This window comes from Schistocerca piceifrons, chromosome 3 (assembly GCF_021461385.2).
Source record: "Schistocerca piceifrons isolate TAMUIC-IGC-003096 chromosome 3, iqSchPice1.1, whole genome shotgun sequence".
NCBI lineage: Eukaryota > Metazoa > Arthropoda > Insecta > Orthoptera > Acrididae > Schistocerca > Schistocerca piceifrons.
The window spans coordinates 945,353,326-945,372,185 of NC_060140.1; the positions used below are offsets into that span (position 1 = coordinate 945,353,326).

General features: G+C 47.8%; 1 protein-coding gene and 1 pseudogene across 1 annotated transcript in view; one reads left to right on the forward strand and one right to left on the reverse strand.

The window, feature by feature from the left end:
• Positions 1-18,860, forward strand: part of LOC124788343 (mannose-binding protein C-like) — an 816,639-nt gene that overhangs the window by 617,460 nt on the left and 180,319 nt on the right. The window lies entirely within an intron of this gene.
• On the reverse strand, positions 14,594-14,711 carry LOC124790302 (annotated as a pseudogene).

The following is an 18,860-nucleotide window of genomic DNA, read 5'->3' on the forward strand; positions in this document are numbered from 1 at the left end:
GTGTGGCAACCACCTAACAAGCGCGGCTCGGTGTTTCTCTGCCCCCACGTGTTGCGCCCAGCATTTAATATGATGAGACGGCGAGGGGCAGCACTTCGCACGTTATTCAGTTGTCACGACGAGTTGCGACACAGGTTCAGCAAAATTCATAGTGATCCAGGATTTTTTAAAATAATTATTTCACTAACGGAACAATATTTTATTTTACTCATGTACTTATCGGCTGTCGCCGGCCCAGTAAACCATACTTTGTGTCAACAATGAGTCTGCACTGTTTTCTCTCATTTGCCGTTCCCTCCCAGTGGATTAAGTTCAAAGCATCCGCATCTTTCTCTGTGCCGGCCGCTGTGGCCGAGCGGTTCTAAGCGCTTCAGTCCGTAACCACGCGGCTGCTACGGTCGCCGGTTCGAATCCTGCCTCGGGCATGGATGTGTCCGATGTCCTTAGGTTAGTTAGGTTTAAGTAGTTCAAAGTGAACTTCAGATAATCATCTTGTGGTGCAGTTCTTCTTGTTGTCTCCGTGCGTGCTAAGAAATGGGAAGAGAAGTTCCGCCTTATGCAAGACACCTTTTTTCTTGTGTTTCACCCATACATGTTTCAGCACTTTTGTGCTATCATCAGTGGGTTCTATTTTTATTTTTAACTTACATTATATTGTTGTCCTCTTGTTTTGGTGGCTGTTATGCTACACAATATACAACATGTCATAGTTTTGAAGTTGTGGTACGTTTTCCTGTTTTGTTGGCGAAGTAAATGGGCTTACTTCTTTGCCTGTGTTCGTGTGGTAATGCAGTTTTATATGCAATGCAGATTATTATCGAAAAACTGCATTACCACACGAACACAGGCAAAGAAGTAAGCCCATTTACTTCGCCAACAAAACAGGAAAACGTACCACAACTTCAAAACTATGACATGTTGTATATTGTGTAGCATAACAGCCACCAAAACAAGAGGACAATAATATAATGTAAGTTAAAAATAAAAATAGAACCCACTGATGATAGCACAAAAGTGCTGAAACATGTATGGGTGAAACAAAAGAAAAAAAGGTGTCTTGCATAAGGCGGAACTTCTCTTCCCATGAACTTCAGATGTTAAGTCCCATAGGGCTTAGAGCCATTTGAACCATCTTTCTCTGAGCCGTCTTCCCACCTGTTTCTTGGCCTACCCAGGGTCCTTTTGTTGTAAGCGACAAATGAAAGGAGACTGCTCTTCTGATATTGCAAAACGTTAGGCTGGTTCATTACCTCATAAATTTCATTATTCTTTCTTGTTCTCTCCGGGTTACCTCCGTCTCTCCTTGGGCCTCAGATTCTTCATATCGCCTTTCTTTCAAGTGTTAGAAGTCTTTGCATCTACGCGTCAGTTAGTGCCCAGCTTTCTCAACCATAGAGGACACCGGAGTGTACAATGATATTGTAGATGATCATTTTCGTAGAATGCGATATCGCTTTACACTTGAACGTATCTCTAAGGGCGCATAGACATCCGGAGCGAGGAGAAATTTTTTCATTTCCAACTACGGATATTTTAGGGAACGGCCTTGCCGCAGTGGATGCATCGGTTCCCCTGAGATCACCGAAGTTAAGTGCTGTCGGGCGTGGTCGGCACTTGGATGGGTGACCATCCAGGCTGGCATGCGCTGATGCCATATTTCGCGGTTCACTTAGCCTCGTGCTGCCAATTGAGGAGCTACTCGACCAAATAGTAGCGGCTTCAGTGAAGAATACCATCATAACGACCGGGAGAGCGGTGTGCTGACCCCACGCCCCTCCTATCCGCATCCTCCACTGAGGATGACACGGCGGTCGGATGGTCGCGGCAGGCCACTCGTGGCCTGAAGACAGAGTGCTATCTACGGATATTTTAATATAACACTCGTACGAACTTTCCAGTTACTTGAATTGTCCAATAGACTTGTCTTGGGCAACTTTGAAGAATATTTTACACCAAGTAGTTAGTTTTCATGCTTGATGGGAGTCTTCAAGACCTCAGTGCAAACAATACTCCAGTCACATCGAGCCACGACTTTCCTTTACAGGTGAAATAAAGTCTAGCACAAAAGCAGTACACAACGAAAGAATTATACGAATGGGACGGAAATCGGTAGATGTGATGTCCGTGTATAGGCAAACAAATGATTAAAATTCCATAGAAATTGGATGACTTGTTCAAGAGAAAGAGCTTGATAAACTGAGCAAGTCAGTAACGCGCTGATCCACCTCTGGCAGATATTAGGTTCAAAATGGTTCAAATGGCTCTGAGCACTAAGGGACTTAACATCTGAGGTCATCAGTCCCCTAGAACTTAGAACTAGTTAAACCTAACTAACCTAAGGACATCACACACATCCATGCCCGAGGCAGGATTCGAACCGGCGACCGCAGCGGTCGCGCGGTTCCAGACTGTAGCGCATAGAACTGCTCGGTCACCTCGGCCGGCTTACGTGCGAGGAACACTGTCCACAGCGACGCAGACGTTATCTTGTATGGAAACACCCGGAGGGCACTTTTAAGAATCCATTGAACGGAGCGCCTGGTTCAAATGGTTCTAAGCACTGTGGGACCTAACATCTAAGGTCATGAGTCCCCTAGACTTAGAACTACTTAAACCTAAGTAAACCTTCCAGACTGAAGCGCCTAGAACCACTCGGCCACATCGGCTGGCACAGATATTCGGCTTGACGTTGACTGATAGAGCTGTTGCGTGTCCTCTGGAGGAATATCGTGCCAAATTCTGTCCAACTGGCGCGTTAGATCGTCAAAATCTCGATCTGATTGGAGGGCCTTGCCCATAATGCTTTAATTGTTCTGAACTGAAAAGAGACCCTAGTGGACAAAGGAGGCTTTGGCAAGGACGAAGAGAATTAGTAAAAAGTCTAGCCATGTGTCGGTGAGTATTATCTTTCTGAAATGTAAACCCAGCATGGCTTGCCATGAAGGGGCAACAAAACGGTGAGTTGAATGTCGTCCTATATACACTCCTGGAAATTGAAATAAGAACACCGTGAATTCATTGTCCCAGGAAGGGGAAACTTTATTGACACATTCCTGGGGTCAGATACATCACATGATCACACTGACAGAACCACAGGCACATAGACACAGGCAACAGAGCATGCACAATGTCGGCACTAGTACAGGGCATATACACCTTTCGCAGCAATGCAGGCTGCTATTCTCCCATGGAGACGATCGTAGAGATGCTGGATGTAGTCCTGTGGAACGGCTTGCCATGCCATTTCCACCTGGCGCCTCAGTTGGACCAGCGTTCGTGCTGGACGTGCAGACCGCGTGAGACGACGCTTCATCCAGTCCCAAACATGCTCAATGGGGGACAGATCCGGAGATCTTGCTGGCCAGGGTAGTTGACTTACACCTTCTAGAGCACGTTGGGTGGCACGGGATACGTGCGGACGTGCATTGTCCTGTTGGAACAGCAAGTTCCCTTGCCGGTCTAGGAATGGTAGAACGATGGGTTCGATGACGGTTTGGATGTACCGTGCACTATTCAGTGTCCCCTCGACGATCACCAGTGGTGTACGGCCAGTGTAGGAGATCGCTCCCCACACCATGATGCCGGGTGTTGGCCCTGTGTGCCTCGGTCGTATGCAGTCCTGATTGTGGCGCTCACCTGCACGGCGCCAAACACGCATACGACCATCATTGGCACCAAGGCAGAAGCGACTGTCATCGCTGAAGACGACAAGTCTCCATTCGTCCCTCCATTCACGCCTGTCGCGACACCACTGGAGGCGGGCTGCACGATGTTGGGGCGTGAGCGGAAGACGGCCTAACGGTGTGCGGGACCGTAGCCCAGCTTCATGGAGACGGTTGCGAATGGTCCTCGCCGATACCCCAGGAGCAACAGTGTCCCTAATTTGCTGGGAAGTGGCGGTGCGGTCCCCTACGGCACTGCGTAGGATCCTACGGTCTTGGCGTGCATCCGTGCGTCGCTGCGGTCCGGTCCCAGGTCGACGGGCACGTGCACCTTCCGCCGACCACTGGCGACAACATCGATGTACTGTGGAGACCTCACGCCCCACGTGTTGAGCAATTCGGCGGTACGTCCACCCGGCCTCCCGCATACCCACTATACGCCCTCGCTCAAAGTCCGTCAACTGCACATACGGTTCACGTCCACGCTGTCTCGGCATGCTACCAGTGTTAAAGACTGCGATGGAGCTCCGTATGCCACGGCAAACTGGCTGACACTGACGGCGGCGGTGCACAAATGCTGCGCAGCTAGCGCCATTCGACGGCCAACACCGCGGTTCCTGGTGTGTCCGCTGTGCCGTGCGTGTGATCATTGCTTGTACAGCCCTCTCGCAGTGTCCGGAGCAAGTATGGTGGGTCTGACACACCTGTGTCAATGTGTTCTTTTTTCCATTTCCAGGAGTGTATTTACTTAACCCGTGTTGCAGAAGAATTCACTTGCGGTACGTGTTATTCTTATGGGCCTTATCAATTTTTTTGATCAATTCATTAATAATTTGCAGAAGAATTGTTTGGTGTTCACTTTGTTTGATGTGGAATTGGGGCTGGTGGGCGGGTTGCCGTCTTACACGGCTTACGCACTGTAGTGCGGGTGACCTTGATTCGGACTTGGTCTCTGGGAGCTGCTGGGCGCAACACGGGTCCTAGTATTACTAGACCCGTGTTGCAGAAGAATTCGCTTCCGGTTGCGTAACCGCTGTGATAAGAGCGCTGCAGGGGTCCAGCTGTGCTTCCGGTCTGAGTCTCATTTGATCTCAGACTGCCGAGCAGTGCGGATGCATAGCGCTGTGTGCTTCGCTGGGCGTTGGCTTGCTACGTTCACTTGTGTTAACGTGCCACTGCAATGCCACTGCGAGGGATGCGCTGTAGGGGTGCGACATGTGACAGCCAAAGCGATCCTGCTGTGAAAAGAAACGTCGCACACTCCTGGTTGTCGTGCCGTATGGCGGGCGACAGTCGGAACGGTAGCCCAGCGCTGTCCGGGGCGCCTTCATACACGTGTTCGCCGGTCGTTGGGGCTCAGTTCGAAGCGGTGTTCATCACTGGAGACAGTTATACTCCAGTCAGTTAGATTCCAGGCTGAAGACATGCCTCGAGACACCCCGGACAGCGGTGGTGCAACCAAACGCCTCCGTTCGTCGTCCCTGTTGGGAAGGGTACCGTACGAAACGCGTGGGCGGTGGGGGTGGGCGGCGGCTAGTGATGAGCAGGCGGTCGCATTACAGGCGTGGCGGGGTGGAGCGGCTGCTCGAGTCGCGTGGGCGGCGTGCGAGGCCGGCGTGCGACACTGGCAGTGAGTCAGGCGCGGCCCGGCTGTCCTCCTCCTCCTCCGGTGGTGGGCGGCGCCGGCCACTGTGCGTGGGCGGCCGGCGGAGCATCCAGGTCCCACGAGGCTCTCGCCCCTCCTGCCCTGGGTGTGGCCGGGCCGCGTTATACTGAACTGTAACTGCCAGTGCCAGCCGTCAGAGCCTTATCAGGTGCAGCAGTAACTTGAATCGCGAGCAGTGCTGTAATGTTACTCTTACGCTTTGTTACCGCCCTCCCGCTGATAAGTTTTCACGTCGACACCAAGTTCACAACATACAAATAAAAATTCGCCCAGATACACAACACTCACACATGAAAATTTTACGTAATGTGGACATAGTTTCTGCTAGTAAAGTTCTAATGCTACTCGTCATTAGTGAGTTTGTAAGCAGGCTGTTTAGGTTTTTATATTGGTAACGGCACGTAGCGCTCTGTATGAAAATCACTGGCTGTGCTGTGTGCAGTCCGTGGCTGGTTAGCATTGTTGTAATATTCGCTATTGTAGTGTTGGGCAGTTGGCTGTTAACAGAGCGTAGCGTTGCGCAGTTGGAGGTGAGCCGCCAGCAGTGGTGGATGTGGGGAGAGAGATGGCGGAATTTTGAGAGCGGACGATCTGGACGTGTGTCCATCAGAAAGAGTAAATTTGTAATATTGGATATCATGGACCGATATATATATATATATATATATATATATATATATAATGACTTTTGAACACTATTAAGATAAATACATTGCTTGTTCTCTATCAAAATCTTTTATTTGCTAACTATGCCTATCAGTAGTTAGTGCCTTCAGTAGTTTGAATCGTTTATTTAGCTGGCAGTAGTGGCGCTCGCTGTATTGCAGTAGTTCGAGTAACGAAGATTTTTGTGAGGTAAGTGATTTGTGAAAGGTATAGGTTAATGTTAGTCAGGGCCATTCTTTCGTAGGGATTATTGAAAGTCAGATTGTGTTGCGCTAAAAATATTCGCTGTCAGTTTAGTGATGATCAGAATAGGTAAAGAGCGAAATGTCTGAGTACGTTCAGTTCTGCTCAGCTGTTTGAAAATCAAACAATGTAAGAGGTTTATCAGCACAGTAATCCATTAATTTTTCTAAGGCGACATATACATAGACAAATGTAATGTATTGCGAATACATAGAAAGAAGGATCCTTTATTGTATGATTATATGATAGCGGAACAACCACTGGTAGCAGTTACTTCTGTAAAATATCTGGGAGTATGCGTGCGGAACGATTTGAAGTGGAATGATGATATAAAAGTAATTGTTGGTGAGGCGGGTACCAGGTTGAGATTCATTGGGAGAGTCCTTAGAAAATGCAGTCCATCAACAAAGGAGGTGGCTTACAAAACACTCGTTCGACCTATACTTGAGTATTGCTTATCAGTATGGGATCTGTACCAGATCGGGTTGACGGAGGAGATAGACAACATCCAAAGAAGAGCGGCACGTTTCGTCACAGGGTTATTTGGTAAGCGTGATAGCGTTACGGAGATGTTTAATAAACTCAAGTGGCAGACTCTGCAAGAGAGGTGCTCTGCATCGCGGTGTAGCTTGCTGTCCAGGTTTCGAGAGGGTGCGTTTCTGGATGAGGTATCGAATATATTGATTCCCCCTACTTATACCTCCCGAGGAGATCACGAATGTAAAATTAGAGAGATTCGAGCGCGCACGGAGGCTTTCAGACAGTCGTTCTTCCCGCGAAGCATACGCGACTGGAACAGGAAAGTGAGGTAATGACAGTGGCACGTAAAGTGCCCTCCGCCACACACCGTTAGGTGGAATGCGGAGTATAAATGTAGATGTAGACGTTTCAAGTTTACTGCTAGCTACTAACAGCTGAAAAATGGCAAGGCAGTGCTAAGCAAAGAAAGTAAAAGAGAAGGCGGAAAGAATATATAGAGTTTCTATGTAAGGGAAACAAGCCTGAGTGTGCTGGCGTAAGCTGTCGCCGGCACGCCGGTCGGCAAAGATGAAGCGCGAAGACCGATTAGCAGTAGCTGGATCAATGCGTGCCTCACGAGAGAGGCTGGCGAGACACCCGCAGGCTACAATCCACCGACACCCTGATGACCGCACGTATCGTGCAATGCCTGTGTAATAATGGGAAACGTCTACCAGCACTTTCCCGGCTTCGGCACTATCAGGATCGCGCACTGTCGTGTCATGTCGCGGTACTCCTGCTCTCTTTGTCATGGTTGTGAGACTGTCCTACCTGTGGTGTCACCGCCAGACACCACACTTGCTAGGTGGTAGCTTTAAATCGGCCGCGGTCCATTAGTACATGTCGGACCCGCGTGTCGCCACTGTCAGTGATCGCAGACCGAGCGCCACCACACGGCAGGTCTCGAGAGACTTACTAGCACTCGCCGCAGTTGTACAGCCTACTTTGCCAGAGATGCAACACTGACGAAGCCTCGTTTATTTGCAGAGAAGATAGTTAGAATAGCCTTCAGCTAAGTCAATGGCTACGACCTAGCAAGGCGCCATAGCAATTGATAGTTATCGTATGAAGCATGTCTCATCAAGAACGATGTATACAAATGATGGATTAAAGTTAAGTATTCCAGAAGCTACGTACTTTTCTTTATAGCATTCATTACGTATCCTGTTTCAGACCTCACGCCATCCTGCGTGGGCTTATAGCGTGCATTTCGGCCTTCTCAAGCTATACAACACTACCAATATGGAATCGCTGCACCATGCTTGACGTCATGATCTCAGAGGCCCTACTCAACTAGGGCCAGAGGACAGGTATATTATTCACTCGGTCGTGCAGGATAATGCACGCACGTCACGTACCTTGCGCCAAGAAACGCTCTTATTTGCAACAAGACAAGTACGAGGTGCATTCAAGTTCTAAGGCCTCCGATTTTTTTTCTCCGGACTGGAAAGAGATAGAAACATGCACATTGTTTTAAAATGAGGCCGCATTCATTGTCAAGACGTCCCAGAGATGGCAGCACCGTATGGCAGATGGAATTTTACCGCCAGCGGCGAGAATGAGAACTGTTTTAAATACTTAAAATGGCGACGTTTTCCTTACTTGAACAGCGTGCAATCATTCGTTTTCTGAATTTGCGTGGTGTGAAACCAATTGAAATTCATTGACAGTTGAAGGAGACATGTGGTGATGGAGTTATGGATGTGTCGAGAGTGCGTTCGTGGGTGCGACAGTTTAATGAAGGCAGAACATCGTGTGACAACAAACCGAAACAACCTCGGGCTCGCACAAGCCCGTCTGACGACATGATCGAGAAAATCGAGAGAATTGTTTTGGGGGATCGCCGAATGACTGTTGAACAGATCGCCTCCAGAGTTGGCATTTCTGTGGGTTCTGTGCACACACTCCTGCATGAACGACCTGAAAATGCGAAAGTGTCATCCAGGTGGGTGCCACGAATGCTGACGGACAACCACACAGCTGCCCGTGTGGCATGTTGCCAAGCAATGTTGTCGCGCAACGACAGCACGAATGGGACTTTCTTTTCGTCGGTTGTGACAATGGATGAGACGTGGATGCCATTTTTCAATCCAGAAACAAAGCTCCAGTCAGCTCAGTGGAAGCACACAGATTCACCGCCACCAAAAAAATTTCGGGTAACCGCCAGTGCTGAAAAAACGATGGTGTCCATGTTCTGGGACAGCAAGGGCGTAATCCTTACCCATTGCGTCCCAAAGGGCACTACGGTAACAGGTGCATCCTACGAAAATGTTTTGAAGAACAAATTCCTTCCTGCACTGCAACAAAAACGTCCGGGAAGGGCTGCGCGTGTGCTGTTTCACCGAGACAACGCACCCGCACATCGAGCTAACGTTACGCAACAGTTTCTTCGTGATAACAACTTTGAAGTGATTCCTCATGCTCCCTACTCACCTGACCTGGCTCCTAGTGACTTTTGGCTTTTTACAACAATGAAAGACACTCTCCGTGGCCGCACATTCACCAGCCGTGCTGCTATTGCCTCATCGATTTTCCAGTGGTCAAAACAGACCCTAAAGAAGCCTTCGCCGCTGCCATGGAATCATGGCGTCAGCGTTGTGAAAAATGTGTACGTCTGCAGGGCGATTACGTCGAGAAGTAGCGCCAGTTTCATCGATTTCGGGTGAGTAGTTAATTAGAAAAACAATCGGAGGCCTTAGAACTTGAATGCACCTCGTATATTCGCTGACAGTGAGACAAGATCTGCAGCACCAAGTACTACCAGTACGGAAACTAATGTCGCAGTTCTCCTTGATGCGACAACATAGCCAGGAGACGCGCCCAAAGAGGATACTGTAGAAAATGATATTATTAACCACCGAGTAGAAGTTCAATAAATGACCTGGATTGACCGCGTCCTAAGGACAAGGGGCTGTTGGGTAAAACTGCTGTGGGAAATGTTTCGTATTAGCGTTCGGTTGCCGAATAATCAAGTAACACAATCAGTAAGTATATATATATGAAGACAGTAATTTATTCTCGAAAGAACAGTTACTGTTGATGACCGTGCAGCTTTTTCCTGGAATAAATGATGACTAACTAACAACCTCAGCTACCGACAGGTGTTGATATACCTCGATGTGGACAGCTGAAAATGTGTGCCCCGACCGGGACTCGAACCCGGGATGGATAGAGCGTCTGCCATGTAAGCAGGAGATCCCGATTTCGAGTCCCGGTCGGGGCACACATTTTCAGCTATCCACATCGAGGTATATCAACACCACCTGTCGGCAGCTGAGGTTGTTAGTTAGTCATCATTTACAATCACTAAGGTTCTGCTGTAATAATAATCGCTTCCGTGTTCCGCTCCAACTAAGAGTTACATTCTTGATTTTACGCAAGTGTGAGGCAGTTACTGCTTTCGCCTTACAATTTAAAGACGGTTATACGCATCACAGGTCGCTCTTTGATAATCCCACACGCTGTTGTATTGGGTTGGTTGGGTTGATTTGGGGGGAGGAGACGAAACTGCGAGGTCATCGGTCTCATAAGATAGGGGAGGATGGGGAAGGAAGTCGGCTGTGCCCTTTCAAAGGAACCATCCCGCCAGTTGCCTGAGGCGATTTAGGGAAATCGCGTAAAACCTAAATCAGGACGGCCGGACGCGGCATTGAACCGTCGCCCTGCCGAATGCGAGTCCAGTGTGCTAACCACTGCGCCACCTCGTTCGGTTGCTGTTGTATTAATTAGCAGAAACGCAATAGAGTCCTCACTGCAATACAGTTGTAGGTGGCCGTCGCGATTGACGCGAAACGCGTAATCACGACACGGCACTTCGAAATAAACCCTCTTGTCACGACTGGTAAACTGCTCAGGGTCAACCAGCGGCATCGGGGACACGCCCAGTCGACAGTGCGGACCTCCGCCATTACACCCCGTGCTGCTCGCCCTGTATGCTGCCTGCACTCCACTTACTAACAACTGCTGGCTCTCCGGCGCTCGTGATGCCCGACTATCGATGTATAGCCCACCTCGACCAGTGTGAGGTAAAAGACGTTTATCTTTACGTAAGGGGCTGTGAACCCCTTACAACTGGGATACCACGTCTTCCATTCAGACAAGTTGCTGTTCTACTAAATGTTCAAAAGTGTGTGAATTCCCAATGGACCGAACTACTGAGGTCATCGGTCCCTAGACTAACACACTGCCGCGCGGGATTAGCCGAGCGGTCTCAGGCGCTGCAGTCATGGACTGTGCGGCTGGTCCTGGCGGAGGTTCGAGTCCTCCCTCGGGCATGGGTGTGTGTGTGTGTTTATCCTTAGGATAGTTTAGGTTAAGTAGTGTGTAAGCTTAGGACTGATGACCTTAGCAGTTAAGTCCCATAAGATTTCACACACACACTTACACACACATACATGCGGGAGACGCCGCGAAATGGGTGAATGTTGGCTCTAACCGCACGGCAACTGTTATACCTAAAGCCCACATGTGGGGATCGAAAATGAATGAACCTTGCCAGATTCCATTCTTCATCCTCATGGGCCCGGTACCTGACTTGATGGTATGGCGGTACATTAGATACTTTTAACCCAACCGTCGCATTTACAGTGTGTTAAGGTCGCTGCAAGAACGCTGTCTTCGAGGTCTCCCTGACGTCGTCTTTCAACAAAATAAGGCAAGAACGTATGTTGCGCATTCTGTCGTGAGGTAGTTCGATACAGATAATGTTCGAGTGTTGCCCAGGACAACACGTTCTCCAGATCATATCATGCGTTGCCGAGAAACTGGTGAGCTAGCAGCCACTACGATTGTTGACCTCAGGCATGGAAGTGAAGCTGCGTCGGGGACCACGAAAAATACGGACCCCGCAACGAACTTGTGACGTCACACTAGTAGCCTTGCTCGCCAAAATTCGCGAACCCCGGCTCCATTCAAACTCTTAACTTTGTCGGTGCCATCGAGAGTTTTCATCCATTTAAACGCAGAGTTACGAATTATAAAACTCGTCTGAAATCGTTACTCGCTCCCGCAGTAGACGGCTGCTGGGACTCGTGAGTCCTGCAGTCACGTGTTGCGACGCAAGCGCCACAGCGTGTGTCTCGTGGGCCTCGAGCTGCATACACTACTGGCCATTAAAATTGCTACACCAAGAAGAAATGCAGATCATAAACGGGTGTTCATTGGACAAATATATTATACTAGAACTGACATGTGATTACATTTTCACGCAATTTGGGTCCGTAGATGCTGAGAAATCAGTACTCTGAACAACCACCTCTGGCCGTAATAACGGCCTTGATACGCCTGGCATTGAGTCAAACAGAGCTTGGATGGCGTGTACAGGTACAGCTGCCCATGCAGCTTCAACACGATACCACAGTTCATCAAGAGTAGTGACTGGCGTATTGTGACGAGCTAGTTTCTCGGCCACTATTGACCAGACGTTTTCAATTGGTGAGAGATCTGGAGAATGTGCTGGCCAGGGCAGCAGTCGAACATTTTCTGTATCCAGAAAGGCCCGTACAGGACCTGCAACATGCGGTCGTGCATTATCCTGCTGAAATGTAGGGTTTCGCAGGGATAGTATGAAGGGTAGAGCCACGGGTCGTAACACATCTGAAATGTAATGTTCACTGTTCAAAGTGCCGTCAGTGCGAACAAGAGGTGACTGAGACGTGTAACCAATGGCACCCCATACCATCACGCTGGGTGATACGCCAGTATCGCGATAACGAATACACGCTTCCAATGTGCGTTCACCGCGATGTCGCCAAACACGGATGCTACCATCACGATGCTGTAAACAGAACCTGGATGCATCCGAAAAAATGACGTTTTATTATTGGTGCACCCAGGTTCGTCGTCGAGTACACCATCGCAGGCGCTCCTGTCAGTGATGCAGCGTCAAGGGTAACCGCAGCCACGGTCTCCGAGCTGATAGTCCATTCGGGTGCAAACGTCGTCGAACTGTTCGTGCAGATGGTTGTTGTCTTGCAAACGTCACCATCTGTTGACTCATGGATCGAGACGTGGCTGCACGATCCGTTACAGCCATGCGGATAAGATGCCTGTCATCTCGACTGCTAGTGATACGAGGCCGTTGAGATCCAGCACGGCATTCCGTATTACCCTCCTGAAATCACCGATTCCATATTCTGCTAACAATCATTGGATCTCGACCGACGCGGGCAGCAATGTCGCGATACGATAAACCGCAATCGCGATAGGCTACAATCCGACCTTTATCAAAGTCGGAAACGTGATGGTACGCATTTCTCCTCCTTAAACGAGGCATCACAACACCGTTTCAGCAGGCAACGCCGGTCAACTGCTGTTTGTGTATGAGAAATCGGTTGGAAACTTTCCTCCTGTCAGCACGATGTAGGTGTCGCCACAGGCACCAACCTTGTGTGAATGCTCTGAAAAGCTAATCACTTGCATATCACAGCATCTTCCTCCTGTCGGTTAAATTTCGCGTCTGTAGCACGTCATCTTCGTGGTGTAGCAATTTTAATGGCCAGTAGTGTAGAATGGCATACCGGTATCTGTCCTCCAAGCTCAGTTAGACTCTATACGCGGCCAGGCGTCGCACCTGTATGTAGTAAAATATCGCTAAATGTCCACCTACGTATTAGCTACATATTTAATCGCAGAGGCACAATAAGCAAACTGTCGTTATTTGATATCCTTTCAGGTGTTTAATTTTAATGTCCAGCAGCTCTGAGGCTGACGTACTGCACAGAGAGTTCAACCTGATGACGCAGTCTTGTGCCTTTGAAGTCGTTAGCAATTAAATAGCAACTCTGTTGTTTGGTGTGGAGGTCCAAAAAGTGACTCTAAGCACTATGGGACGTAACATCTGAGGTGATCAGTGCCCTAGACTTAGAATTACTTAAGCCCAACTAAACTAAGGACATCACACACATCCATGCCCGAGGCAGGGCTCGAACCTGCGACCGCAGCAGCGCGGTTCCTGACTGAAGCGCCTAGAACCGCTCGACCACAGCGGCCGGCTGGTATAGAGGGAACAGAGGAATAACCAGTATTTGTTTTCCGGCGTGTAATTTTTAACAGCTCAGTTGCGCGTCATCTCGAATCACTGTGGGAAGCTGCAAGACGGGGCAGTCAATTTGCCAGCACGCGGCACACCTTCCGCCGGCCGCTACGTACGCGGCGGGAGACGAGCAGTTAGCCAGCCGCCTGCGCTAACGGAACTCGGCGTCCCCGTCACGCGCGTGGCTATTTTCGGAGCCTACTCGGCGTCTGCAGCACGAGGTGCGAGGTCTCAGCAAGAGCGGTCTCTCACGGGATGACTCACTCCGTCTCGTCCCTGCAGATTAACTCGGCGCAACCGGCCGAATCGGGGAATAAACCTCCGGAGAGAAAGCGGACCTCTAGTTGCGTGCGAAGCCGTTTGCGCGAGATTTGTGTCTGGGCCCGCCGACGCGCGAAATGCCGCCTAGACCTCTCGGGGAGCGATTTGTGACACTGTAAAACTTGCAGGCCGTGTAATCGGTATTTCATCAGCTCGGGTTAGCCAACGTGTAGTAGTCAATTAATTGATGAAGACACTACGGTTACAAAAAGATGCACCGGGGGATTCCAGTGATGTACCTGTGCTATTTCGTATTTAATGTATCTGCATGACGTAAGTCTGGTTCTAGTGCTGTAAAATAATAAAAAAGCACTCCGTCGTCAGGCCACGAGTGGCCTACCGGGACCATCCGACCGCCATGTCATCCTCAGTGGAGTGTGCGGATAGGAGGGGCGTGGGGTCAGGTGTTCTTGACCTAAGCCACTAATATTCGGTCAAGTAGCTCCTCAATTGGCATCACGAGGCTGAGTGCACCCCGAAAAACGGCAACAGCGCATGCCGGCATGGGTGGTCACCCATCCAAGTGCCGGCCACGCCCGACAGCGCTTAACTTCGGTGATCTCACGGGAACCGGTGTATCCACTGCGGCAAGGCCGTTGCCACGCTGTAAAATAAGAATCTAAAAATTGCTTGTGCATGCCTTTACCAAAATCATCATCTACTATATTTCTTTGCTGCAGAGTTACAAAATGCTGAAACAACTTCATTGTTTATTAGATGACTAGTCCCCGTAAACACCACCGTTATCTTTTCGACGTGCGACTGATAACATTTAAAAATTATAAGGAGTATTTCTCACCATTACGCATCGTTTTTTAACCGTTTGAAGCCATTGGACAATATCTAAGATTTTTGTAAAATCTAAGTTTGCAAGACCGTCTTTCGCAGCATCTGTTATAAATCGTCTTCCATCTGCTCTTTCCAATTTAAGTTGTTCGTAATTGTAATGCCTGAGTATATAGTTGAATTTATCATATTTATATTTGATTAATTTTTCGTGTAACCGAAGTTTAACTGATTCCTTTTAGCCCTCATGTGGATGACCTCACACTTTTCGTGATTTAGGGTCAACTGCCAATTTTCGCATCATTCATATACCTTTTCTAAATCGTTTCGCAATTTGTTTTGACTTTCTGACGATTTTATTAGTCAATAAACGACAGCGTCACCTGAAAACAACCTAAGACGGCTGCTCAGATTGTCTCCCAAATCGTTCGTATAGATAAGGAACAGCAAAGGACCTATAACACTACCTTGGGGAACGCCAGAAATCACTTCTGTTGTACTCCATGACTTTCCGTCAATTACTATGAACTGTGATCTCTCTGACAGGAAATCACGAATCCAGTCAGATGACTGAGACGATATTCCATAAGCATGCAATTTCACTACAAGCCGCTTGTGTGGTACAGTGTCAAAAGCCTTCTGGAAACCTACAAATACGTAATCAATTTGAAAACCGTTGCCAATAGCACTCAGCACTTCATGTGAATAAAGAGCTAATTGTGTTTCACAGGAACTATGTTTTCTAAATCCGTGTTGTGTGTGTGTCAATACGCTCTCTTCGAAGTAATTCATAATGTTCGAACACAATGTATGTTTCAAAATCCCTCTGCATATCCACGTAAAGATATCTGCCTTTAATTTAGTGGATTACTGCTACTATCTTTCTTGAATATTGCCGTGACCCGTGCAACTTTCCAGTCTTTGGGTACGAATATGAGTGTAAGTATGGAGCTATTGCATCAGCATGCTCTGAAATGAACCTAATTGGTATATAGTCTGGACCAGAAGACTTGCTTTTAAAAAAATGGTTCAAATGGCTCTGAGCACTATGCGACTTAACATCTGTGGGCATCAGTCCCCTAGAACTTAGAACTTACTTAAACCTAACTAACCTAAGGACATCACACACACCCATGCCCGAGGCAGGATTCGAACCTGCGACCGCAGCGGTCACGCGGATCCAGACTGACTTGCTTTTATTAAGTATTTTAAGTTGCTTCACTACTCCGAGGATATCTGCTTCTAAGTTGCTCATAGTGGCAGCTGCTCTTGATTCGAATTCTGCAATATTTATTTTGTGCTCTTTGCTGAAGGAATTTGGCAAGGCTCTGTGTAGTAACTCAGCTTTAGCAACACTGCCATTGATAGAATGAGATTTTCACTCTGCAGCGGAGTGTGCGCTGATATGAAACTTCGTGGCAGATTAAAACTGTGTGCCGGACCGAGACTCAAACTCGGGACCTTTGCCTTTCGCGGGCAAGTGCTCTACCAACTGAGCGTCCCATCGTCCATGACTGGTTTTGTGAGCACGAGGATGAACTGTCTCATGTCTGTGGCCACCCGTAACCACATCTTAGTATCACTGATCCTTTGTCGCCTACTTAGGAGGGGATAGTGTATGATCACTGCCTGTCTCCAACGTCGTTACCTGAGCTTGCCACTATTTTGCAGGAAAAACGATATACAATTCCCTTGTAAACCATACAGAATCTGTATTTATCCATTCCGAGACGTCTGCAAGCTGTTTTGAATGCGCCGGCCTGGTGGCCGAGCGGTTCTAGGCGTTTCAATCTGGAACCGCGCGACCGCTACGGTCTCAGGTTCGAATCCTGCCTCGGGCATGGATGTGTGTGATGTCCTTAGGTTAGTTAGGTTTAAGTAGTTTTAAGTTCTAGGGGACTGATGATCACAAATGTTATGTCCCATAGTGCTCAGAGCCATTTGAACCATTTGTTTTGAATGCCGTCGGGTTTTGCTACACCGTATTAGATATGGTAATATGTTGTGCTGCTGGCATTTGGATAGTTTTGTTCACTCCCTGCGTATTCCCACACTCTTCGTTAATAGACAGCAGGCCTAGTGGGTTCGCTTTTCTGCTGGATTTCGCGTGAAATAATGTCGCAGCTCGAGAAAGAATGTAGGGGCACCATAAGGATTTCATGACCAGCTCGGAAAAATCAAGTTGTGATCGTGAAACTTGGTGATGGTATTAGACGTTCTGTACATATATACCCTTCAATGCGAAAAATTTTTCTCAACGATGGATGACTTGCTACAGATCATGGTCTTAGAAGAATGCGTTTTGGTTTTTCAAGGAACGTACCATCTCGGAAATTACTTGTCATCATTTTGAAAATACTAGTCACGTAATGGTTTCTTCATCTTACAAAGTAGGACTTGACTACTAAGTGTCATGTCAGGAAAATACAGAGAGGTGGAGGTGGAGAGGCAAAATTTGAAACGCAAAGGAACCGTACGTATAGCTGCGTCCTGTCCAGAATCAGCAGTGGCGTTGCCGTGGAGCAGAAAGAGCGCCTTAGACAGCTTCTGGTGACGCTTCGGCTTCCCTTACCCTCGTCGGGATATTTCGGTAGAATGTTACGCTGACGGTTTGCACCATACGAACATAAACTGTTAGTGTCACATCATGGGAAGCCCAATGGACACTCATCACCACCTTGCTCGATGATAGTTGCGCATTCGTCTTCTTCGGAGGTGGTGAAACTCTGTTTCGACAGGTCGCTTTACGTCGCTTTCTGGGCGTCATAATGATACATCAGCACTCCATGGTGGGTGGTTGGCTTCTTCGGAGGTGGTGAAACGCTGTTTCGACAGGGTAGACAAGAGCTTTCAAATGCCCCCATAAATGAAAGTCAAGAGGGTTGAGGTCAGGAGAGCGTGGAGGCCGTGGAATTGGTCCGCCTCTACACAATCCATCGGTCACCGAATCTGTTGTTGAGAAGCGTACGAACACTTCGACTGAAATGTGCAGGAGCTCCATCGTGCATGAACCACATGTTGTGTCGTACTTGTAAAGGCACATGTTCTAGCAGCACAGGTAGAGTATCCCGTATGAAATCGTGATAACGTGCTCCATTGAGCGTAGGTGGACGAAACTAAAATGAGCTCTAACATGGAAATTAAGCGTTTCCGGACACATGTCCACATAACATCTTTTCTTTATTCGTGTGTGAGGAATGTTTCCTGAAAGTTTGGCTGTACCTTTTTCTAACACCCTGTAGAAAATAAATTAGGGCGCGATACTTCACTTTATCAGTAGGCTGCAATGTTTTGTTTAGGCTCCTCTAGCGACGTAATTCGTGACGCGTCAATTTTAGTGTGTACCAGGTCTACAGAACAAAACTTTAATTACGTCACTTCATTTTTTTATTTTTTGTTTTTTATTTTTTTTTGTAACGATAAATTTATGACTACCCTCATACAAATAACAGATACGAATCGCAACTGTTATATTATTTGTGGGGCAGTGGGTGGGATGATTGTTAATGTTCCTATTATTTATTTAATGCTGTTGTTTGCCGTTCTCAACACCGGCTCTCTAACTACAATATTGGAAACCAGAAAGTGATTAGCAAAACGTGAAGCCTGTAATTAGAATTCCTAGTGCCCACTTCATCTGAGAAATACATTTATAGCTACAGCATATAGCTCTGAGGAATTAGGAGATTGTCTGGGATTCATAATCAAAAACCATTCTCTCTCAAATGTTCACTATATTCTGAAAGTCACAGACCAAAAGAATCCACGCAATCCAACTACCAGAGCAGTTCAGAGTCTAATGCGCTGATGCCACTATAACTGTTCAAATTAAATGTTTAAGTGAATGTTCGCCATAATTTGATGATAATGTTCATCAAACACCACGCTAAATAATGGTAGAACGTCTGTCCTGCAGCGGCACGTGAAAATACGACATACGCAAACTAAAGATAGATCATTAACG